The following is a 26,898-nucleotide window of genomic DNA, read 5'->3' as shown; positions in this document are numbered from 1 at the left end:
TATCAGTGGGAGAATATAGGGGTTTGATAAGATAGGTGCAAGATAATTGTTTGAGATATAACTCTAGAAAATTCACTTCTAATGTTCAAGCGAGTCTCTCGAATTCATTCAATTATTAGTTCAAACGTTTAGAAAAAACTCCTCTCTCGATTAAGTTTTAACCTCACAAGATGAACCAATTTAAGCACGTGAAGATATGCAAGAATGCGTAGTGGATTGGTCTTTAGGTAAACCTCTTTCGATTATTCTCCTAACTATGTTTCATCAATAATTCAACTAGCCTCTTACGATTACTAAGAAGAATTAATGAACTCAACCAACAATATAATGCAAAGATATCACAAGTTATTCCTCTCTCGATTACATGAACAAATGAATATAGATGCAACAGTTAAATCATCCAAAAACGCTTCAATACATGAAACTTGAGTTATAATCCACAAACAAATATCAATACACCAAATCTATCAAACCCTAAAGAGAACTACTCCATAGATATGGAGAAATTCATCCCATATAAAATTAAATTATAGGAAAACATAAATTCAATCTAAACTCGGGTCTTGAGAAGGAATGATGAAATCCTTGTGCTTTTGCTCCTCCAACTCTTCCTTATCTTCCTTAGGTCTAAAGTATGTCAAACATTCAGGAAATAAAGTTTTCCTGTGTATTTATACAAAGTAGGGTCGGGCCCAGATGAAATCACCTTCTCCTAACCGAAATAGGAAACTTACTCTGTAAAAATTGCACAAGCGCGCCGCATGGGGCAACGTGCCATGCGGGGCATTAGTGGGGAAATCTAGAGAGTTGGTTCTGATATGAAACAAGAATTTGCACAGCCGCGGCGCCCCACGCACCGCAACAGTTAGGTTTTCTCAGAGTACGGATTTTTCTTGCGTTTTGACATCCAAACATGGTCCTCGACCCCCGAACACATTTCCGGCTTAATCCCCTGAGATTTTACTCAGACTTCAAAGCTCCAAATCACTCAAATTCATTCTATGATATCTACATAGCTCGGAATGACTCCTACAAGGCATAAAACACACAAAAAGTGCAAAACACTATCAATTAAAGCTCAAACACAAATAAAGTACAGTAAATTAGAGTGCAATAAGCGAATAAAATATGAGATTATAGCCTACCATCAACACCCCACACTTAAACCATTGCTCGTCCTCGAACAATCAAACTACACTTCATATTGACACGACCTTTTTAAACAACTCTCCTAACTTGTCACACCGAGAATAATTAAAACAGATTTAGCACTCTAACGTAACATCCTCGCCTCAAGATTTGACTCAAAAGCACCACGCAATTTTCACAACCCGCTCACTTACTCTAATATAGAGGTCAACGACATTACCTTTCCTTCGTGAATCAAGTTCCCTCACACAACCGTAGAGAGTAGTTCCACACACAATAAAATTTAAGAACAATTAGGAACTCAAGATAGAAAGAATTCACTCATTCTCAGAAACAACATTCATATGCCAAAAACAGCGTACCATAGGCTTGCCCGTAGTGCACTACTCTACTAATTGAGCAAATTCAGTCAAGGATTATGTAGGACTTTAATTGGTTGTAATATAGGTTGCAGTACGGGTAGGATACATTTAGATATAAGAGTGACTATACCTCCCTAAGCACTTTAATACATACATTTCATTGTTCAAAACCCCACACTTATATTAAACCATAACTCCACCTTCACATCAATATACATCAACTCCTACTTCTTTAAGCATACATACATCAAGAGTTACTGCTATCAAAGAATATTTTTCAATTCAAGTGGCTCTTACTTGTTTAAAGGAATGCACCTTCCTCCTATTTCAATAGTTCCACTCAAAAGCCAAACCAACACCCCACACTTTAACTTTTACAAAGTTCATAACAAATTCAAGTGCTCGTAAGAGGTACAAGGTTCAAATAAACGGTCAATTAAAACAAAAGGGTAAAGCTTGTAATGTGGTTGCCAAGGAAACATGATTACAGACTCAACGAGATTATCTAATATACATAACAATTAGGTGGTTAAAATATATATCTGGCTCAACAAAGAAACACCTATATCACTTCCAAGACTATATAAAACTACTATTTTGCTTTGCAAACACACTAGGCAAGTTTTAGATATCGACTGCAATGCACAGAATACCTAAAACCTCACACACACATGGCACGTAACTTACTCAGGATCGGACTCATCAAGACACTATAGTCAAAGCAGTTAATCAAAGTTAAGATCATACAATTTAAGGTACTTACACAAGAGTCAAAAACAGAGCCTAAGCATCACAACTAAAGCACTCACTATTCTCAAGGTATAATAAAGTCAAGAGATATTGCCTTCAATTCAAATCACAGCACAAAGTTTCCTACAGTAGAAAAAAATAAAAACTAACTACACCCGGTTCAAACAAAACCCTTGAAAAAGAACCGCGATACAAAGAAAAACTAAGGGGGAATTATTACACTACCTAACAAAAGAAAATGATTTTATCTTTTTCTTTCGACTTTAATCCCTCAAGAAACCCGTCAAATGATATCCATCGTCGTGAAAAATTAAAATTATTTCAATTTTTATGGTTTTGTTTTTCAATTATTCTCTATCTCTAACTAGTACAACTACCAAACAGAAAACTAATATACATACATACATACATAATATCCCCCACCCCACACTTTAAGTTGTGGCATGTCCCCATGACACACAATTAAAAAGCATAAGGTAAAGAAAACTTTCCTGAACGTCTAGTCGGGGTCTGAGTCGAAGTCGAGATCTATTCCCCTCTTTCGGTCTAATGCGCACATCCATACCGACAACTTCTTCTCAGCCTTTTTGGGGTACACCCCACACTTATCTTTCTCGCTCACTGCAGCCTTCGCTTTTGAGCCCTTCACTTTCCATTCAATACTCGCAGTTGGTTTTTCTTTTTGTGCCCCATTTTCTACATTCATATCAAAAGTCACCGTCTCCTCACCCACTCTAAGCATGAGGTTTCTCTTATGTATATCCAATATTGCTCTACCCATTGCAAGGAATGGTCTTCCTAGGATTAGGGGGATCTCCTTGTTCTCCTCCATATTCATCACTATAAAGTCTACAGGAAATACAAACTTATCCACCCGAACTAATACATCTTCCACTATCCCCCTCGGGTATTAAAGTTGTCTGGTCCGCCAGCTGCAAAGATATTGGCACTAACCTTATCTCTCCAATCTCCTTCTCCAGTTTTTTATAAATAGATAGAGGCATTAGATTAATTGAGGCACCAGAATCACATAATGATTTATTAAAATGAATCATTCCTACAGAGCAAGGTATAGTAAAACTCCCTCGATCTCCACACTTTTGTCGCAGTTTATTTTGCAATATCATGCTGCAATGCTCCATGAGCTTCACCACTGTAGTCTCCTCTATTTTCCTCTTCTTTGTAAAGATCTCCCTCAAGAATCTGGCATAAGAAGGCATTTGTGAGAGCACTTATGTGAATGAAAAGTTTACATGAACCTGTTTCAGCATATCCAGAAATTTCTCAAATTGCTTGTCTAATGTTTCTCTATATATCTTTTGAGGGGAAGTTAAATTAGGTATATGTTTGCTCTCCTCATGTTCCTCCCTTTTTGCTTTTTCTTCCTTCTTCTTCTTCTTCTTCTTCTTCTTCTTCTTCTTCTTCTTCTTCTTCTTCTCAGTTTTCATCGGGCCTTTCTTCTTTTTTTCCTCATCATTTTTCAGCTGCTCCCCACTTTCTTTTTCAAGTATCACAAATTTTTAGTTCAGGGTGGGATCTTTCAACACTTGCCCACTTCTCAGAGTTACAACATTCACTGTTTCTTTGGGATTCTTTTCAGTGTCAGCAGGGAGAGTGCCTGGAACCCTCTCAGATAATATTGTTGTAATTTGTCCTACTTGTCTCTCTAGGTTTCACAAACTAGTGCCCAATTCTTTGATAGCTGCTCCATGAACGTCCAGCCTCTCATCTGTCTTGATAATGAAAGCCTTCATTAGATACTCTAGACCAGGTTGAATGGGTTGTTGTATGCTGGAGCTCCTTGTCCCTGCGGTCTAGAGTTATTTTGCTGCCAAGCATTCACAGTACCTCTAGGTGAACTCCATGAAAAACTAGGGTGCCTATTACCCATTGCATTGAAATTGTAGTTTCCCACAACATTTACTTCCTTAGTTGAGGCTTGACACTCATGAGTAGGGTGTCCTCTTCCACATATATCATAAGCTGTGTGAGGCTCACTTTGTATCGAGGCTAAGGTCAGCTTCCTTATCTCTTTGGAAATAGTATCAAGTTCCCTGCACAGATGTGTTAGTATCAACCTGGTGAACACCAGTTGATCTTCTTCTTTCCGCACTCTCAGAGGGCCATTGATTTAAATCTTCAGATAACTCATCAAGAATTGTAACTATATCCTCTGGAGTCATGTTCATCAATGGGCCTCCAGCTACATTGCTCAATGTTCTACGTGAGGCCGGTATCAATCCATCCCAAAAGTCCCGAAGTTGCATCCAGAGTTCAATTCCGCTATGTTGACACTTTAGAACAATCTCCTTAAACCTCTCCCATGCTTCAAAAACCGTTTTAGTATCTTTCTGGAAGAAGTTATGGATTTCTCTTCTAAACTTGCCCGTTTTAGTTGAGGAGAAATATTTAGCAAGGAATTTATTGGTCATCTCCTCCCATGTTCTAATCGAACTTATGGGCAAGCTTTGAAGTCATTGCTTTATATCATATTTCAGAGGAAAGGGGAATACCCTTAAATACACCATATCTTGTGACATACCATTGTATTGAAAGGTGTTCATAATCTCCTCGAAGTCCAATAGATGTGTGTTTGGATCGTTTTTTGGCTTCCCTCTGAAGACACAACAATTCTTAAGGGTTTGAAGCAACCCTTGTTTTAACTCCAAATTGTTTGCTGCATTTGGAGGTGGTCTCACACTTAACAATCCTTGATTGTAAACCGGTCTAGCATAATCGCCAAGTGGTCTCCCAGGCATGGGAGTTATATTTCCGAATTGGTCTGCACCCAAACTTTGATTTTGAGCAAATCTACGACCCCTCTCTTCTTCGTAGATAATTTGTGCATCTCTAATAACTGCTTCTTCAACATCCCATGCAACTTGTACTCTTCATTGGGTTTCTTCTCTCGCAACCAAATCTACATTATCCTCATTATTTCCAGCCATAAGTTCTTTGGGTAAGGATTGCCTAATTATTTCTAATGTCTTAGTGAGATTTCTTTCCTTCCTCAGCTGTCGAAGTTGTTTTTCTATCTCAGGTTCGTATGGTAGCACTTCTTTCGAAAAAGCTCGAGTCCTGCACCAATCTACACCTGTAACATGCGCACAATCAATGAATACCAAACTTAAAAATGGAAAAATAAAACAAAATAAAAAAGAAAAATTCCTGAATTAGCAATATAAACTATTTCAAACACTATTGATTGCTATCCAGGAGAATCAACAATCGAGATTTATATGATTAATAACTAAAATTAACTAAGAATCTAGAGCTATTGACTAATGACAATCGAAACAAAGATAAGCAAAGAAAGTTATCAGTGGGAGAATATAGGGTTTTGATAGGATAGGTGCAAGATAATTGTTTGGGATCTAACTCTAGATAATTCACTTCTAATGTTCAAGTGAGTCTCTCGAATTCACTCAATTATTAGTTCAAACAATCAACAAAAACTCTTCTCTCAATTAAGTTTTAACCTCACAAGATGAAACAATTTAAGCACGTGAAGATATGCAAGAATGCATAGTGGATTGGTCTTTTGAAAAACCTCTTTTGATTATTCTCCTAACTAGGTTTAATCAATAATTCAACTAGCCTCTTTCAATTACTAAGAAGAATTAATGAACTCAACCGACAACATAATGCAAAAATATCACAAGTTATGCCTCTCTCGATTATATGAACAGGTGAATATAGATGCAACAGTTAAATCATCCAAAATGCTTCAATACATAAAACTAGAGTTATAATCTACAAAAAAATATCAATACATCAAATCTATCAAACCCTAAAGATAACTACTCAATAGATATGGATAAATTCATCACAAATAAAATTAAAGTATAGGAAAACAAAAATTCAATCCAAACTCGGGTCTTGAGTGAGGAAGGAATGATGAAATCCTTGTGCTTTTGCTCCTCCAACTCCTCCTTACCTTCCTTAGGTCTAAAGTATGTCAAAAGTTTAGGCAATAACATTTTTCGATGTATTTATGCCAAGTAGGGTCGGGCCTAGACGAAATTACCTTCTCCTAGCGGAAATAGAAAAATTACTTTGTAAAAATTGCACAGGCGCGCCGCATGGGGCGACGCGCCATGCGGGGCATTAGCGAAGAAATCTAGAGAGTTGGTTCTGATAGGCAATAGGAATTTGCACAGCCGAGGCGCCCCATGCGCCGCAACAGTGAGGTTTTCTCAGAGTATGGATTTTTGTTTTGCGTTTTGAGCATGTGTACAATTGCAGATAACTCCAAATCATGCACCAGATAGTTTTTATCGTGGGGCTTCAGTTGGTGCGACACATTGGCAATCACCTTACCGTCCTTCCCCAATACATGTCCAAGACCAACCCTCGAAGCATCACAATAGACTGTGTACTTATGATGACCAATTTGACCATCCATTTTAAAATTAAATTATTTATGCTTAATAATTTTCAATAAATATGGTAAAATATTTTATAATCAATAATACCTATTTTTATTAAAATATAATAGGAAATAGTAATTAACAATGTTGAATTAATAATTTAGTATTAAATATTTATGAATTATATTACTCCTACTATTTTAGAATTATTTAAATGATCTTTATATTTTAATAAACAAGTCTTACAATTAATTTAATAAATTAACCTTTTGTTTTTAATTATATCGCTTCATTACTTTAATTCGAATTTAGCCACATAATTTAATAAATAAAGTGTTTTAACAGATAAATAATCAGTTACAGTAATTTATAATATATTTAATGATTATATTCTATCACATTTAATTATAATTAATTAAGTTTAATTAAGTTAATCTTTAAAGGAGTTAAAAGATCAAAGGATACAATTGCAACTAATTAACTAAACTCAATATGATTATGGATTAAATTTTATTTCAGCTGATTTAGCCCAAAATACAAACCCAATATAGCCTGACCCGGTCCGGAACCAACCCTCTCTATACAAGATGGCGATATATGGCTTCCTCTGTAAGCCAATTAAAAGGTGCCAAGTAACCCGTCTTCCTCACTCACAGAGAAAACACAAATAGATCCGGACCGTTGATTCAATTCATCAACGGTCCGTGTTTAATCTCTATTTTCTCCTTTCTTTAATTTTGTTGAGACCTTAACTCCACCGTTGAATTATAGGGATCCAACGGCCGTCTCCTTTTGTAATCAAAACATTTTATTAAATCCTTATGCCTCGAATTATCAGGGTCATTGATCAAACAATACAACGGCCCAGGTCTCGTCTCCCACTTTTAACCCAAAGAGGACCCCCTAAACCCTAATCACTTTCCAGCAACGACTGTCCTAATTCCCTTTTCTTCTCTCATTTCTCTCATCCCCATCAGCCCCATCAGTCCTAAAACCTTACATAAATTTATGCAGATCACAAATCCGACCTCAAATCATCCTTCTGTCCCTGCTAACTGTGAATCCCGCCTGGAACTTTCCCCTTTCGTTACCCTAATTTGAATCTCTAACCCAGAAGCCCTAGACCTAAAGGTGAAACCTGGTATTTCATCTGTCCTTCCTCTGTTCCGTCGAATCAGAGCATGCACGACTATCATCTTCAGCTTCGCTAATATTATTCATTGCCCCGAGGTCAAATGTAGTAACCTTTGGGCATTAGGGCTTGACATATGGACCAAAGTCTTCAACGGTCGACCTCCTCGTGACTAGGTAAATCCTACACTATTTTCCCCTTTTCCTTCTAATTTTACCTGCTTACTATCATAATCCACCCTATCGTCACTCTCCACTGTCTGTTCCAACTCATCGAAATCCTAAGTGGCTTGAATGCCACTATAAATAGGGCATTCAATGTTTCTACCTAATAGACACCAACACACTTAATGTCATCGGCAAATACACTGAAATAAGAAAAAAGTTTATGTTTTTCTGCTAAGTATTAAGTTTCAGTAGTTTCTCCCTAATTTCTCTTTTCCTCTTTTCATTTCTGCTCGAGTTCGATCTCTGTGAGTGGATTGTTTGGACTCCTAAACTGCTAACAATCGACTCTTGCTTAGTTTGTTGCTCTGTAGAAGGTCAGTGTATACTGACCCTGTCTCTATCTTGTAATTGTGTAATTTTTTGTGATTTTTTTCTGTTAATCACCTTTCGCTTATGATATACATAAGTTGTACATGACTATACTTGTTATATTCTGTTTGTTATATGCCATTTCCACTATTGAGTTGATAATTTCCTGATAAATTATGTTGTCCTGATACTGCTATCTGATCTATGTTGTTAATGATTTTTATCTCCCATAAGTTACCTAGATAAAATGCTTCTGTGATGTTGATACTCTTCTGAACAAATCCTGTTGAACTTTTTTATGATTAGTTGAACTAAGTCTTAAGTTGATGTTATGTGTGATTTATCTCTATTAGTTAAATTTTAGCTATACTACTATGTTTAGCTAACTCGATTCAGTTATGCTCTTAAGCCTCTCTTAATGACCTGTTAAGATTTCACATCTGTTGCATTAGCCATATTGATCCTCATATTTTTGATCTTATACCACACTGTTTTGGTTCAATAAAAATGATTCTCATCACAGAACATGTCTTACATTTGACTTGTTTGCCTTGATGATCTTAATTGAATATTTTGTTGGTTTAAACCATGCCTGTTATATGCACCTAAGGGTTCATGCAAGTCTATCATTGTAGTTTAAACTCTTGTGAAAGACTTGTCAGCATAGCCATCGCACAACCTGCTCACTTGCTATGTCCAGATCTGTCATGTCCCTTTGTTGTTTTATGACTATGAACTCTTTTAGTAGTGGCTATCTGAAATCTTATTGTATGTTGGTTGAATGACTCCTTGTTACATCCCGTACCGTAGCATTAGGATGTGCCGTAGTAAATACACATGAGTTCGAAGGGATTATGTCTATTAAGAGGTTATAGAGGGTTTAAGACATTATTATTATGAGACCCTGTAAGTTTACAACCTTGATACCGTTAGATATTATGTTAGTGTGGTAGTTTCTTTTAAGCGGAGTATTTTAGTAAAAGTTTTATAAGTATAATTTTAGATAGTTACCATTATTATAATTTTTGGATATGGTAAATTATATACATAATACGAGAAAGTTTATAAATAAGATTTTCTTTATTGTAAAAAAATAGAAGTTATTTTCTCACAAAAGAAGGTTATGTTTTTACCATTTTTAGAATTAAGCGTACGAAAATTTGTACTCTTTATACGAGATTAGCAAAATTAAAAGTTGAGAAAATATATGTATTTTTACATGGATATTTTAACGAAATAATAGTATATGTATTGATTTTATATGGTACCACGATTTATTATTTTAATATTGTAAATTTGTAAAAGTAGTACTTTAAGTATTTTTATATTGTAATAGTAGTACTTTAGAATGAGGACAAGACTATCTTTGAGGTTATAAGTGCTTATGATATTTATAACAAGTGATAAGTAAGTTCCATGAAGGATAAAGGGTAAACGAATCAAAGAAAATAAGTTTAGTTGAAGGTTGTCGATTTAGGATAAAATACGGTTCGAGCAATAATACCTGATATTTATGGACTAGTGTTATACAAGGAAACACATGACCACTATAGTAGGATACGTAAAGTGTATTAAAAGTGAGTAGTATTTTAAGTAATTTGAGATAATTCCTGATTATATGGATAATCGGGTAATTATTAATTTTAGTGAAAAATTAACACTTAATTAAAATAATTGGTGGTCTATTGTTGAAAATGGATAACCACCCACGTGGCATTAAGCCACCCCATGAATGGTGACTCTTAAGTCATTATAATAGGTGGCAAAATTAGAGATATGGGATTTGGCATGCATAAGAAACGAAAGTCACATAATTATTCCATTCTTAAAGAAAGGGTTAAATGTACCTTTTCAGGGATTACAAAATGCTTTGTTCACCTAAATCATTACCTACTATATAACCCCATTAAAGTACACTTCAAAATTCCATATTCAATTGCAACAGTACCTTTCACCCTCTAATTCTAACAGGTAGTCAATCTTCCTCGTGTATCTGTTGTCTTCTCATTCCTGTGAAAATATACTGCTTCTTTCAACTAGTATACAAACTTATTTAAAAAAACGTCTTATATCAGAATGTGAGTCAATGGATATTCACGCAAGAATTCAAGAATTCAAGGATTCAAGCAAGAAAATTCCGTAAACATCTTAGCAACGTGACTCTAAAAAAGTCCGGTATGACATTTCTCAAGAATATCATACGAATATTTCCCTACTTCGATCCGTCGTTATGCATTGTCGCAATCAACGATATTAAAGGGATTGTCAAGAGAATAGGTTCAAGTATGTTAAGGCTAATCATTCTTTCCTTTTTGGCATGATCCAAGAAACGATACGTAAACGTAATGATATTCCATAAGTGGTTCTACTCTTAGCAGTTAAGGATGTCTATGTTATTCATTCCCGTAAAGTGATATTCAAGCATGTCTAAATAAGTATCTAGTTCTCTATTGAGGTATTTGATAAAGATGTTAATGTTTATAATATAGTGATGCATGTACATGCATCTTCATGCATTTCCACCGTGCTACGGCCGGTCAGGCAGTTACTACCGGTTGGGCAGTTATGTATCATTATTTATCACCGGTTGGGTAGCCATGCATATTCATTTATCACCGCACTACGGCCGGTCGGGTAGTCATGCATTTACCATCGAGTTATGGCCGGTTGGACAGTTACATATTTACCACCGAGGTACGGCCGGTCGGGCAGTCATGCATTTACCACCGCGCTACGGACGGTCGGGCAGTTACCACTGATCAGTTGGGCAGTCATGCATCATACGAAATGGATAATAGAAATAGTCTCAAAGAGAAGCACTATGTATGTAAATATAATAAGTATGCATATACGGTGGCACTTCAGAGATTCAGGTTAATTCTTATATGTCTTTAATTAAGGTTGACTTATTGTTATGTTTTAGTTCTACCTTACATACTCAGTACAATATTCGTACTAACGTCCTTTTGTTGGGGACGCTGCATTCATGCTTGCAGGTATAGATAATCAGTTTGACGAGCCCTCATAGTAGACGAGATTGGCATTCAGCGAAGGCTCAATAAGACTCCACCTCATTCGGAGTGCAGCCGAGTCTATGAGTCATCGTGTCAGAGTTTTGCTACAGATTTATGGGTAGGCCGGTACCCTGTCCCATTTATGTCAAATAATCTTAGAGGCTTTGTAGATAGAGGTTCCTTTTGTACAATATGTCAGAGGTCTTGACGGTCCAATGTATTCATATTTTAAGAACGATGTTTCATTAATACAAAGTTATGGCCCACTTATAGTTATACATTACGAGTTGTGGCCATGGTGGCCCATGATAGTTACAAAGAAAAAACAAGAGTTGCAGAGTGGTTCGCTCGGGCCAGCACGGCATCGAGTGCCAGCCACGCCTCCCCAGGTTTGGGCGCGTGACACTCCTATTGACCTCTATGCTTGTGCCTATGTTCATCATACTTCTGCTAGTTAAGTAATGCCCATGAATCCTTACATGTTCTTTAGTTGAGAAAGTTTCATGTTTAAATTACTATGTTCATTGCTGAAAACTTCTCTTGATAGATTGAATCATGTCCGCCTTAATAACTCAGCAACTTGAGTGAATAATGCTGAACATAGGATCGAAAAAGTGGAAAGCCTACTGGTAACCTGGATAGTAAGGTCACTCACATGTTTAAGTAAACTCATTAAGAAATGTTTGCCATGTTCTCACCCATTAAGAATGAACATCCCTACCCATTGTCTCATATCTGGTTGATATTTTTATCTATAAGGAACTTAATCAGGAATTTGGAATTATTTGAAAACCCGATAGACTGCAACTAGATATCATGCTATTAGCTTTGAACTAGACTAGAATTGACCTTTCTACTTACATTGATATCTCTGCTGGTTGTTATCTTTGGGAAGCCTGAACAAGTCTGTTAGTACAGGTGTTTAGTGAAGTAAGGTCTCAGCCATGTATATGTTTGCCTTAGACTATTCTGAGGATTACTAAAATGTCTGTTGAAGTACTCTGAACCTAATTAAGGATCCTAAAATGTTGAACCCTTAGTAGAATTAATGAAACTAATGCATATGTCTCTCTTTTCCACCTATTAATGCTTAGATCATTTAATCAGGCACCTCTGAACATGAATTGGTTAAATACAACACTTATATTCTGATAATATACTACTAGCCCTCTTTACAACCGCGTAGCTATTGGGCATTTGGTCATCACGTTTGTGACTGTCATGTCACGTTTGCATAGACGTTTTTGGTAACTGGGCATTTTGTTCTTCGCGGTTCGCGAAGCTTTTTCCGCGATAACGATGTATACACCTGGGTAGTCTATTTAACATCTCTATTTCGTGGGTTTGGTTATTATATCACATTTTAAGTTAGAGAGCTCGATTTTGGGCGATTATGGAGGGGATTTTCATAATTTGGAATGGGGTAAGTACTTTTGACTCGGATTATTCATTATTCATGATTCCATCTTTGTTTTAGCATTTAATTAGTAAATTAAATTGAAGAAATAGGGTATTTTAGTAAAAACCTTCCAAAAGTGAAAATTGAGGATTTAAAGGTCAATTTGAGGTCGGAATTGGATGAAATTGGTATAGTTGAACTCGTAATATAATGGGTGTTCGTAATTTGTGAGTTTGACCAGGTTCTAAGGTGTGGGCCACGGGTTGACTTTTTGATTTTGATAAAGATCGAATCTTTATTGTTTGAAGTGGTTTCCTAAGGCATTATTTGATGATATTAAGTTGTTTGTGACTATATTTGAGTCGTTCGGAGGCCGATTCGAGTGGGAAGGGCTTTTTGGAGTATTAATTTGCACATTTTGAGGTAAGTAGCATTTCTAAACTTGTATGTGAGGGTAATTATCCCTGGGAACTATGTTATTTGTGATGTGTTGGGGTGACACACATGCTAAGTAACGGGCGTGTGTGCGTGCACCGGAGTATTTATGATACGGGTAGACTTTAGACTATTTCTGGCCTTACTTTGCTATCACACCTTTTTATATCCACGTTTTTACCTACTTTGTTGATTATCTGAACTATGGTTCATGTTATAAATCATGTTTAGGCTATGTGATTAATTGGTTGAGACGTAATGGAGCTATTTCTGTTGTTTTGAGCTATATGTCTTAGCTGTAGTTATACACCCAGTCATGATTCTTCATTTGCATATCCTATCTCAGTCCCTATACTTTATTCATTGTTATATCATGATATTGTTGATTTCCATATGTGATACTATTTGCGCTGAGTGATATGAGATTGTGAGCCCTTGAGACTTGAGAGGTTGATGTTTGAGGAAAGACTTAGAGCTGTGTTGAGAGTGTTATTTGGATCAGGTTCCACGCTGCAATAGGCCATATTGGCTTTTGATTCGTGCTTGGGCAGAATCCGCTTCTCCAGAGCCTGACTTGCCAGCAGTGAGTGTAGACACAATAATATATACACGTTCTTTGGTGAGGGGTATTGATACTAGGCACCCATATAGTTCTAAGTGATTGTGTGTGTGTGATTAAGTGGGCATTTGAGTCAAGTTCCTTCAGAGTGCTGAGAGTGAGAGTACTTGAGGATATCACTATGAAATCATTTGCTTGACATGCATATCAGACTTGTAGGCATAGAGATGTACTTTTCCTCATGCTAGCTGGTAAAAATATTTAGTATCCGTGTGGGGCTATAACTTTTATACTTGGAAGTATGTCTATATTTCTATAATGTGAATGAGCTAAATATGATAATTCCTTTGAGCTATTTATTGCTACTGTCATCATTATATCCTGCGTTGTTATTGATATTGGTCTCTGACTGTTTCGTCTGAGCTCGTCACTGCTTTCAGCCCAAGGTTAGGTTTATTACTTATTGAGTTTATGGGGTTGAATGTACTCATACTACACTCTACACTTCGTGTGCAGATCCATGTACTTCCAGATGTGGTGATTGCTAGAGTTGTGTTGGTACCAGTACTTGAGAGACTACGAGGTAGCTGTTATTACGTCTATAGACCATGAAGTTCTCTTTCATTTATTTCCTTTGTTACTATTCTATTGTCCAGGCAGTTATATTGAGGAATTGGGTTTGTATTTTGATATTTAGTAGTGCTCATGTACTCGTTAACACAAGATCTTTGGGATGCTTGTAGCAGTATTGTTGTTGTTTTCATTAGTTATTTCAGAATATTTCTTTTATTGAGTTTATTAAATCATGTTTATTCAAAATTGTTGTTATTGTGTGACTGATGGCTTGCCTAGAAAGTAGTGTTAGGCGTCGTCGCGGCTCCGATGGGAGTTGAGTCATGACAAGTTGGTGTTAGAGCACTAGGTTGCTTAGGTCTCGCGAGTCATAAGAAAATTTAGTAGAGTCTTGCAGGTCGGTACAGAGATGTCTATACTTATCTTTGAGAGGCTACCGAACTATTAGAAAAACTTCACTTTCTTATATTCTAGTCGTGCGGATTTGCTATTTTCGAAGTTTGAACATTGACTCTTCTATTCTCTCACATATGGTGAGGACATGTGCAACCGGATCAGGCAAATGGCCACCAATACCACCAGTTAGGGCCACGAGAGGCTGGGGCCGCGGTAGAGGCCGAGGTGGGGCTTGAACTACAACTAGGGTAGCACTTGTGAAGGTACCAGTTGCTCGGAGCAGGTTCCAGATACTGTTGAGCCGGTGGGACAAGCTCAAGCACCGACAGTGCCTATTGTCATTCCTAGCCTTCAGGAGGTATTAGCTCAGATTTTGAATGTGTGCATGAGCCTGGATCAAGCGGTTTCGATTCCAGTTGCACCAGCTACCTCACAGGCTGGGGGTGGTGCCCAGACTCCTATCGCCCGTACTCTAAAGCAGCGAGCCCAGGGTTATCAGATGCTAGGAGTGTTACCAGTTTAGTTAATTGTTGTTGCTCGGGCTGAGGTTGGTCCACCTATGACTGATGAGGAGCAGAAGAGATTGGAACGGTTTAGGAGGCTTAAACTACTATAGTTCAGCGGAGAGGAGTCAGACAATGCTCAGAACTTTCTAGATCGATATCAGCGGATTCTTTGCATAACGGGTATTTTGGACACCGGTGGAGTTGCATTTACTACTATTCAGTTGGCAGGGACAACCTATAAATTGTGGAAGGCTTATGAGTTAAGCAAAACAGCTGGCGCAGCAGCACTTTCGTGGCATGAGTTCTTAGTTCTCTTTTTAGAGAAGTTTGTTCTCCAGACTCGCAGAGAAGAGCTGCGTAGAGATTTTGAGCAGTTGTGCCAGGGAGATATGATTGTGGCTTAGTATAAGATGAGATTTGTAGATTTGGATCATCATGCAGTATGGCTAGTTCCCGCTGAGAGAGAGGATATGGAGGTTCATTGATGGCCTCAACTATGGTCTACGTTACAGTTTGGCTTGAAAGGCTTAGACGGATTCTAGGTTTGACTAGGTGGTCGATATTAACAGGTGCTTGGACCAGGTTCACAGGCTTGGGTGTGAGCAGCGGGAGGGCCAGAGGTTTCGTGGTTCAGGTGGTTTTGGTAGACCTCATATATAGGTCAGTCACATCACAACATGGGTCATTCTTATAGGCCCGCTCAGATGGCTCGTCAGGTTCCTCGTGGTTTATCAGCTAGCCATGGTTCATACAACACTCGTCTGGTTCAGTCATCTTTCAATGCACTCTCAGCACAGAGTTTGTACTGTGCTCCATCAATTTAGGGTTCGTAGTACCGGGTTCTTCCAGTTGTTATTCTAGTTCTCGGAGTCCAATCAGGTCCCGCAGTCATCCTTAGGTCGAGATTGCTACCAGTGTGGGGAGTTGGGGCATGTGAGGAGGTTTTGCCCCTGTTTTATTGGAGGTCCCGTGTAGCAGAGAGGTCAGGCTATGACTCCCACACCAGTTACTACACCACCTACTCGGCCAGCTCGGGGTGGAGGTCGTACGAGTTGAGGTCACCCTAGAGGGGGATGTCCGTCAAGTGGTGGTCAGGCTTGATGCTATGCTTTTTCCGCTAGGCCAGAGGTAGTTTCTTCCGATGCTGTGATCACATGTATTGTTTCAGTGTGCCACAGGGATGCTTTAGTGTATTTGACCCTGATTCCACTTATTCATATGTGTCATCATACATTACTAGTTATTTAGATATGGCTCGTGATTATTTAGTTATGCATGTTCATGTATCTACGCCGGTTGGTGATTCTATTATTGTAGATCGTGTGTATCGATCGTGTATGGTGACTATTGTGGGGTTATGAGACCATAGTTGATCTTTTACTGCTTAGCATGGTTGATTTTGATGTAATTCTGGGCATGGATTAGTTTTTGCCATATCACGCTATCCTTGATTGTCCCGCTAAAATTGTGATGTTGGTAATACCGGAGGTGCCGAGGTTAGAGTGGAGAGCCTCCCTGGATCATGTTCCTAGTAGAATGATTTCACATTTGAAGGTTCAACGGATGGTTGAGAAGGGATGTTTGGTGTACTTCGCCTTCTTGAGGTATATTAGTGTTGATACTCCTACCGTTGAGTTAGTTTTGGTAGTGAAAGACTTACCTGATGTGTTTCAAGCAGACCTACCATGCATGCCACCCGACAAGAACATTGATATTGGTATTCATATGGTGCCAAGCACTCAGCCCATCTCTATTTCACCGTATCGCATGACCCCTATAAAGTTGAAAGAGTTGAAGGAATAGTTACAAGAGCTACTTGATAAGGGCTTTATGAGGCCTAGCATGTCCCCTTGGGGTATGTCAGTTCTATTTGTGAAGAAGAAGGATGGTACTATGAGAATGTGTATTGACTTCAGGCAGTTGAGCAGAGTTACAATTAAGAACAAATACCCTCCGCATTGATGTCTTATTTGATCAGCTTTAGGGTGCTAGAGTATTCTCGAAGATTGATTTGAGGTCGGGGTATCATCAGCCAAAGATCCAGTATTCAGATATTTTGAAGACGGCTTTTAGGACACAATATGGTCACTATGAGATTCTGGTAATGTCCTTTGGGTTGACCAATGCCCTAGCGGCCTTTATGCACTTGATGAACACTTTGTTCCAGCCATATCTTAATTCCTTTGTCATAGTATTCATTGATGATATATTGGTGTATTCATACAGCTAGGAGGATCACGAGCAGTACCTTAGGATCATACTCCAGAATTTGAGGGAGAAGAAGTTATATGCTAATTCTCCAAGTGTGATTTTTGGCTTGATTTGGTGGCATTTTTGGGGCACGTAGTGTCCAGTAAGGGGATTAAGGTAGATCCGAAGAAGATTGAGGCAGTTCAGAGTTGGCCTAGACCGTCTTCTGCTACTAAGATCCAGAGTTTCCTTAGTTTGGTCGGGTATTATCGTTGTTTTGTGAAGGGTTTCTCGCCCATTGTTACACCTTTCACTAGATTGACCCATAAGGATGCCCTATTCAGGTGGTTTAAGAAGTGTGAGGAGAGCTTTTAGAAGCTCAAGACTACCTTGACTACAGCTCCAGTTCTAGTTTTGCCTTCGGGGTCCGTTTCTTATACAGTTTATCGTGATGCTTCACGGATTGGCATTGGATGTGTGTTGATGCAGGAGGGAAGAGTAATTGCTTATGCTTCGCGTCAATTGAATCTTCATGAGAAGAACTACCATATACATGATTTGGAGTTAGCATCCATTGTTCACAAATTGAAGATTTGGAGGTACTATCTCTACGGCGTGTCTTGTAGGGTATTCGTAGATAACAGGAGTCTACAACACTTATTCAAGCAAAAGGATCTGAAGTTGACGCAACATAGGTGGTTAGAGCTACTAAAGGAGTATGATATTACCATTCATTATCACCCGGGGAAGGCCAATGTAGTGGCCGATGCTTTGAGTAGGAAGGCTGAGAGCATGGGGAGTCTTGCTTATATAACAATTGGGGAGAGACCGTTAACATTGGATGTTCAGGTTTTGGACAATCGGTTTGTGAGGTTGGATATTATGGAGCCTAGCCGGGTTCTTGCTTGCGTTGTTTCACGATATTCTTTGTTTGAGAGCATCAAGGCGCATTAGTATGATGATGCCCACTTGCTTGTCTTGAAGGACACGGTGCAGCATGGTGATTCCAAGGAGGTTACTATTGGTGATTATGGGGTATTGAGGATGCAGGGTCGGATTTGTGTTCCAAATGTGGATGGTTTTGCGTGAGTTGATACTTGAGGAGGCCTATAGTTTGCGGTATTCCATTCATCCGAGTACCACAAAGATGCACCAGGATTTGAGGTAGCATTATTGGTGGCCGAGGATGAAGAAAGATATTATTGAGCAAGTTGCTCTGCATTTACACACCATAATGGATAACGTGCCATACGAAATATTATTATTATTATTATTATTATTATTATTATTATTATTATATAATAATAATATTTTTTATTTTTACAGTAATAGTATATTGTTCTAAATAATATGTATTAACAGTAACAGTAGAAACACACGATGAAAGCAAAGTAATAGACCCAACTTATATAAATAACTAGTGTAACGGTCCGCGCTTCGCGCGGTTATTAACAAAAAAAATTGCATTTTATTGACATAATAATGCATTTAAATTATTACGTGAAATCTTCTTCAAAAATCTCTGTAATACAACCATGATATGCTTCTTTTCGGTCATTACTCATTACTACTGTTGTCTCTTGGCAAAGGCCTTTAAGAGGCTGATAAGGCAAGACAACATTTGCATTGTTATTGATAAAATCGGGAGCCAGTTTGATTAAGGATAAGTTTCTACAATCTTATTTACTAATTTCAATGCCTACTCCCTCATAAATCTGAGACAGTAAGATACATAAAATAAATTTTTAGGGTCCATAAAGTGCCCAAAATTCAGTTTCTATAAAATATTTCGAAAAATTATCACGCAGATCACGATCATGACAAAAAAAAAAAAAAAAAAAGAAATAAAGAAAAATATCTTCTGTTAAATTCCCATATCGCCAAGTAAAATCATCTTTAAGACTCAACTTTATGATATATGTGATTCAAACTTAGAATGCATACTATGCTAAAGGTAAATTAATACTACTAAATAAGTATCAAGTAAATTCATCATACTGTAATAAACCCAAAAGAATCATCTATTCAAGTCTTTGTTTGAATTTACATACACAAATATTCATAACATGCCACAGAAAAAATATATCAAACGGATATCAAAATCGACCATCGGCTACAAATACATTAAAAATATTCACATATACAAGTTCATATTTTTGCATACAATATTAACCATTTCTACTCCCACATGGACCTTTGAATTTCTTCTGCATTGCTTATGTGGATTACTTATAGAGAAGTTCTAATTGGCCGTGACTTTCTATCTAGTGGTTATCATATTTGCGCCCGTCAATATTTGTTCTTTCAGCTTGAGAAGCACAAACTCCCGGCATTTGAGGCAATATATTTTTTTAATATCACATAAGACTAATAAACATTATTGATAGAAAGTGATGTCGATATTTAACAACAATCAGGAGCACAAACTCTAATGAAGTTCAAATATTGTTTTACATGCTCTCCTTGGCAGCTCTTCGGCTCCATTTTCTTCCCAAAAAATATTGAAAAAATGAGACTTTGATAATGGAGAGGAGAGTCCTCTCTATAGTTATTTCTTTTAACAAATGCACACTAAAAGAAGTTATAAATAATTATAGAAAGGAAAAAGGGAAATACGTATAAAATAAAGAAAGATAAATACCTTTGATGGCCTAATTTGCATATGCTTCGCATTGTTGGAGGCAACAAAGTAGAGGGGCTTATATGAGCCAAAAAAGCAAGGCCGTTACTATTTATTGTGACTCTTCACTCTTTTTCTATCCCCACTAATACAACTCTTCATTGCTTTCTTTATTAGCACAATTAGTAAATAAATAAATAAGAACGGGCAAGGCAACTGAAGGGGTATATAACCAATGTGCACTTCAATTATAAGTTAATTAATTCATTTCTCTCTTTTTATATTCCATAACTGAATTCTCTTCATAACAAAGTAGTAATTGCACTTTTTTGTATATTCCATAACTGAAATCTCCTCATCCATAAGCCTCATCAGTTTCGTTATTAGTTCTAGGTAGTAAATAATTTTTTTGTATTAAAATTAGAAAAAAAATCTGAAAAAACCAGAAAAAAGATAAATATGAAAGTTGGCCATATAGGGATGCCACATCAGCTGGCCAATTCCCAGCTTTATATATTTATATAGATGAGAAACAAACAACACATTATTTATGCGTTTCGAACGTGTTCAATCAACAGATTATATCAGCACATATTGTGTGCCCTTTGTGTGTTCCCAACAGAATCCTTATTGATTTAGATTACCTATTATACTTACAATCATGAAAATTGTGTTTTCTATTTTTATAATGAATTTATATTTTCCTATTTAACTACACTTACCTACTCCATTCACTTCTTCATAAGGTAAAATAAATACATTATTGTAAGTTAGTGTCGCTGGAACAATAGTCCAATTAAATATTTCTTAATGGCTAGTTCATTACAAATACCAAATGCACCAAACGAAAAGGGAACTATCACTGCTCAGCCGGGTGATTTATACGTTGATGAAGGAGCATCTTGGTCCGACAGATGAACTTGTAATTATCTACTCTAGAATTATTTTTTCCTGTTTTATAAATGCGTTTCTATTGATATTACATGATATATATGGTGTTGTCTACGGATAATACCTTCGTCCATATATTCACATGTACCAGACACAACTAGTGATGGCAAAATAGTTAAAAGAAAATATTTATCCACCTATATTATTCATTAAAAAATGGGTTAGATAATGAACTTTTTAAAAACGGGTCAAATATGGATAAGAACCATATTATCCACTTAGAAAATGGATAAGCAATGAATAACTAACGGGTTTAACTTTTATATTTGTAAAGCCTCAAATTGAGGGTTTCTCAAGTTTAGGAGACTAGGAATTTTTCCAAAAAACGATCATATTCAAGAAGTCATGGATAATATGGATATCCGTATTATCCGCCGATTAACCCATTTTTTATCCGTATTAAAAATATGGATCGAATCGCATAATTTATCCATTTTTTACATTACCTGTTTTGACCCCTCATACCCGTCTGTTTGCCGCCCTAGACACAACTATTCTGAGTTTCCGACTACGCTATGACAGAAGGGTAAAGAGTGAATTATTACCTTAGCAAGCAGGAAACAGAGACAATTTATTCAAGGTGGCTCCGATTTATAAGAGAAAATTATCCGCGAGAAGGGGACGTTGTACTATGTGAATATTGGGAGCGCAATAACAATAATGTTATAAAATATAACTCAAATTAACAATATAGAACAAGAAAAAACAAGCTAAGAGATATAGAGAGAAAGAGAGAAGAGATTCTTATTTCTTCTTCAATTGTGTGTATTTTCCTATCTATTACAAGGCCTTTATATAGGCATGAAAAGTGAAGAAAATATGTCATTGAATATGTCATTAAACATAGAAAATATGTCATTGAATATGTCATTAAGCACTGAGATGAAAATCATGGAGGAAGAGTAGACATCCACCATAAACACTCCCCCTTGAATGTCCATATATAATGTGCCTCGTTAAAATCTTATTAGAAAAAAATATCCCAGTGAAGGAAAAACAGTACACATGTTTAGAAATACGCTTTTTGGTTGCCTCATTAAAAACCTTGCAAGAAAAACCCAGTGGGATAAAACCTTGTAAGGGAAAAAGAGTACAACGCGTATTAACTCTCCCTGATGAGAGCATCAATTCAGATCCTTGAGCCTTTGCATCCCAATTTTGTACACTAGTTTCTTGAAGGTTGACGTTGGTAGAGATTTGGTGAATAAATCAGCCATATTATCACTTGAACGAATCTGTTGCACATTGATATCACCATTCTTTTGAAGATCATGTGTTAAAAATAACTTTGGTGAAATGCGCTTTGTCCTATCTCCTTTTATAAATCCTCTCTTCAATTGGGCTATGCATGCTGCATTGTCTTCATACAAAATTGTGGGTAGTTTGTCATACTTCAAACTACATTTGTCTCGAATTAGATATATTATAGACCTCAACCAAATACATTCTCGACTTGCTTCATGAATAACAATTATCTCAGCATGATTAGAAGAAGTAGCCATGATTGATTGCTTAGTTGATCGCCAAGATATGACAGTGCCTTCACATGTAAACACATAGCCTGTTTGAGATCGAGTCTTGTGCGGGTCAGATAAATATCCAGCATCGACATAACTAACAAGATCGGGATTGCAATCATTGCCATAAAATAAGCCCATATCGATAATCCCTTTTAGATACCGCAATATGTGTTTAATTCCATTGCAATGTCTCCTTGTAGGAGCATAGCTAAATCTTGCTAAGATATTAACTGAAAAAGTTATGTCAGGCCTTGTAGTGTTAGCAAGATATATTAGTGCACCAATTGCACTAAGATATGGTACTTCAGGACCAAGAAGCTTTTCTTTCTTTTCTTGAGGTCGAAACGGGTCCTTATTCACATCAAGTGACCGAATAACCATCAGAGTACTTAATGGATGTGCTCCATCCATGTAAAATCGTTTCAATACCTTTTCTATGTAGGCAGATTGATAAACAAAAATTCCGTTTGCCAAATGTTCAATTTGCAAACCGAGACATAATTTTGTCTTTCCGAGATCTTTCATCTCGAATTCCTTCTTTAAATAATCAATTGCCTTTTGAAGTTCTGTAGGAGTTCCAATAAGGTTTATGCCATCAACATATACGGCAAGTACAACAAACTCCGATGTTATTTTTTTTTATAAAAACACATGGATAAATGACATAATTTATATAACCTTCCTTTAATAAATATTCACTAAGGCGGTTATACCATATTCTTCCTGATTACTTTAGACCATACAAAGATCTTTGCAATTTGATTGAAAACATTTTCCTGTACTTTGAATTATGTGCGTCAGGAATTTTAAATCCCTCGGGAATTTTCATGTATATTTAAGTATCAAGTGAGCCGTAAAGGTAGGCTGTAACCACATATATAAAATGCATGTCAAGCTTTTCATGGACAGCAAAACTAATGAGATAACGGAATGTTATAGCATCCATAACAAGAGAATACGTCTCTTCATAATCGACGACATGCCTTTGTGAAAATCCTTGTGCAACAAGGCGTGCCTTATATCTTTGTATCTCATTTTTCTCATTCCTTTTACGTACAAATACCCATCGATTGCCAACATGCTTAACATCATTAGGTGTTTGGACTACAGGCCCAAAAACTTCATGTTTCGCAAGTAAATCTAACTGAGATTGGATTGCTTCTTGTCATTTTGGCCAATCACGTCTTTGTCGACATTGTCCAACAGAATAAGGTTCAGGATACTTATTATCTTGCATAATTCTAGATGTAACATTGTATGCAAAGACATAATCTACCATTATATTCATTCAATTTAAATCTGTCTCAATATCGATTGGGTTTATTGATAGTTCCTTATTTTCTTGAGTTTCGGTCTCATTGATTTCCTCATGAATCTCAGGATTGGTTAAATCATGGATTTCTTTATGAGACTCATTCATAGTGTCATCTTGATCATTTATTTTTCTTTTTCTAGAATTTCGATCCTTAGAACCTAATGGTCTACCACGCTTTAGGCCTGCTTTTGACTCATTAGCTATGACGCTAGAAGATTGTCCAACAGGGACATCAATACGGATTGGAACATTCTCTGCATGGATAAGTGATTTCATTATACTTTTCAGATCCGTAAATGCATCAGGCATTTGATTTGCTATTTTCTACAAATGGATAATCTTTTGTACCTCTTTTTTATAAATAGAGGCACGTGGATCAAGATGAGACAATGATGTATTTTTTCACAAAATAAATAGAGGCACGTGGATCAAGATGAGACAATGATGTATTTTTTCAAAAAATTTCACGTTTGGTTTCACCAATTTCTCCCCCTAATTTTAGGAAAAATGCCTCATCGAATCGACAATCTGCAAATCGAGCAGTGAACAAATATCCTGTTAATGTTTCAAGGTAGCGAATAATGGAGGGCGATTTAAACCCAACATATATTCCTAACCTTCTTTGGAGATCCATCTTGGTACGATATGGCGGTGCTACAAGCACATATACAACACATTCAAAAATTCTTAGATGGGATATATTAGGTTCATGACCCAAAACTAATTGCAACGGAAAATATTTATGATAATTTGTCGGTCTGAGACGAATTAGCATTGCTGCATGCAAAATGACATGACCCCAAAAAGAAGTAGGTAATCTCGTTTTCATGAGTAATGGTCTTGCTATCAATTGCAGACGTTTAATTAAAGATTCTGCAAGGCCATTTTGAGTGTGAATATGAGCTACAAAATGTTCCACTTTTATCCCAATTGATAAGCAATAATCATTAAATGCTTGGGATAAAAACTCAGTGGCATTATCAAGTCTAATAGACTTAATTGGATTATCGTGAAATTGTACCCGTAATCGGATTATTTGTGCCATTAATTTTGCAAATGCCAAGTTGCGAAATGACAATAGGCATACACGAGACCATCTAGAAAATGCATTTATTAAGACCATAAAATATCTAAACGACCCACTAGGTGGGTGAATAGGTTCACAAATATCCTCTTGTATACGTTCCAAAAATGCAGGGGACTCAATCCTAACTTTTGTTGGTGATGGTCTAATAATCAACTTGCCTTGATAACAAGAAGTGCAAGAAAATTCATTATTTAAAAGAATCTTTAAATTCTTTAATGGATGCCCATTTGAGTTCTCTACAATTCGTCTCATCATAATTGATCTGGTATATTCCAATCGATCATGCCAAAGTACAAAAGTATTGGAATTAGTAACCTTTTGGTTTACGATAGAATGTTCCTCAATTGCACTAATTCTTGTCCAATACAGGCCACAAGATAAAGATGAGAACTTCTCAATAACATTTTTCTGGCTAGAGACATTCTTGGTAACGATGAGATATTTGAGATTATTCTCATCTATTGTCTCAATATGAAATCCATTTCGGCAGATATCTTTAAAACTCAACAAGTTCCTCTTGGACTTGGAGGAGAATATTGCATTCTCTATGATAAGTATTGTTCCTTTAGACAAAATTATAGTAGCTCTTCCAGAACCTTCAATTAATTTTGTACTATCATATATTCATCAACATCTATATGGTGAATATCTATTTTAAAGAGAAAGTTATATCATTATGGTCATGGTCAAAATTAGATGCAAGATTTTTTTCTTGCATTATTATTGTCCTTTAATAATTACATTGCCAAAATATTTTGGCGTACAATAGGTACGTGACCAATGACCATTCATGCCATAATAATGACAATATTTTCTTATTTCATCTCAAACCTCCTTCTCGAGGTGAGTGTGGTATATTTACTACCGCTAGCACGTTTATATTCTTGCAAGAATGAATATGTATTCATAATGATTATCCCATTATTTTCACATTCACTTCAGGAATGGAACATAATAATCCATGCATGCTTTATAAAATCTCATGCCATATCAATGACAAGCATCACTTTCTTAAAGTGAAGGATTATTTTGAGAGCCATTATTGTTCTCATTACCATAATGATGACGATTATAATTTCGTCCATTACCACGTCCACATCCATTCATACCTCTACGATAACATCATGTCTTATTTTAGACTTATGGGACGAGTTTCCACTATTGGTGGCGATTGAATTTAATTTGCATATGTGAACTTTCATTAACTAAACTCAATCAAATAAAAAGTATCAAGCAAATATAGAAAAACATATAATCAATTAAAATCTACGTGTCCTATGTGATAATTACCCCACTTTAAGATGGAAGAGATATGTAATAAAATAGAAAGGAAAAATATGTGCTCTCTCAAAAGTTTTCACTTCGTGTTTCTTAATATTAACACATAAGAACATAATACTTGTTATAGGAAAAATATTATCATTCTTTACACCAAAAATCCTTACATGATTTGATGAACTTTCAAGAAACACTTTTTCGTAAAGCAAGTTTGTTCATGTATGGAAACATAAATAGCAAAGTGTAAAAAAACTTAAAAATTAATTAGAAAAGGCTAACCGTGATGGCCGAATATATGCTGGCATTGTACACCTTATACTGTCATCGTTCTTAGCATATTGTTAACATTAAATGACGCTACCGGCACTGGCCGCATCATAAGAACTCAGTTGGCTAGAACTTCGTACTGATAACGTGTTATGAAATATAACTCGAATAAACAATATAGAACAAGAGAAAACAAGCTAAGAGATATAGAGAGAAAGAGAGAAGAGATTCTTATTTCTTCTTCAATTGTGTGTATTTTTCTATCTATTACAAGGCCTTTATATAGGCATGAAAAGTGAAGAAAATATGTCATTAAATATGTCATTAAGCATTGAGATGAAGATCATGGAGGAAGAGTAGACATCCATCATAATTTGATATTTCTTATAACAAATAGTTAAATTTCAAGTATCAATTTTTAGAAGCGAATTTGCACCACAATCCGTTGATACCGTAAAGGGTGACAACCCCGGGGACAAAAAAAAAGCT

The 26,898-nt window shown here is 36.5% G+C and overlaps 1 non-coding gene across 1 annotated transcript; it reads left to right on the top strand.

Annotated features, from left to right (window-relative positions):
• Positions 1-4,538: 4,538 nt before the first annotated feature.
• Positions 4,539-4,645, top strand: LOC142173989 (small nucleolar RNA R71). The gene has a single exon (XR_012703359.1). It is a non-coding gene; the product is annotated as a small nucleolar RNA R71 (small nucleolar RNA).
• The last annotated feature ends 22,253 nt before the right edge of the window (positions 4,646-26,898 follow it).

The sequence above is a fragment of the Nicotiana tabacum genome, chromosome 2 (assembly GCF_000715075.1).
Source record: "Nicotiana tabacum cultivar K326 chromosome 2, ASM71507v2, whole genome shotgun sequence".
NCBI lineage: Eukaryota > Viridiplantae > Streptophyta > Magnoliopsida > Solanales > Solanaceae > Nicotiana > Nicotiana tabacum.
Note: the sequence above shows the minus strand (reverse complement) of the source record. Positions and strands in the feature narration are given on the sequence as shown.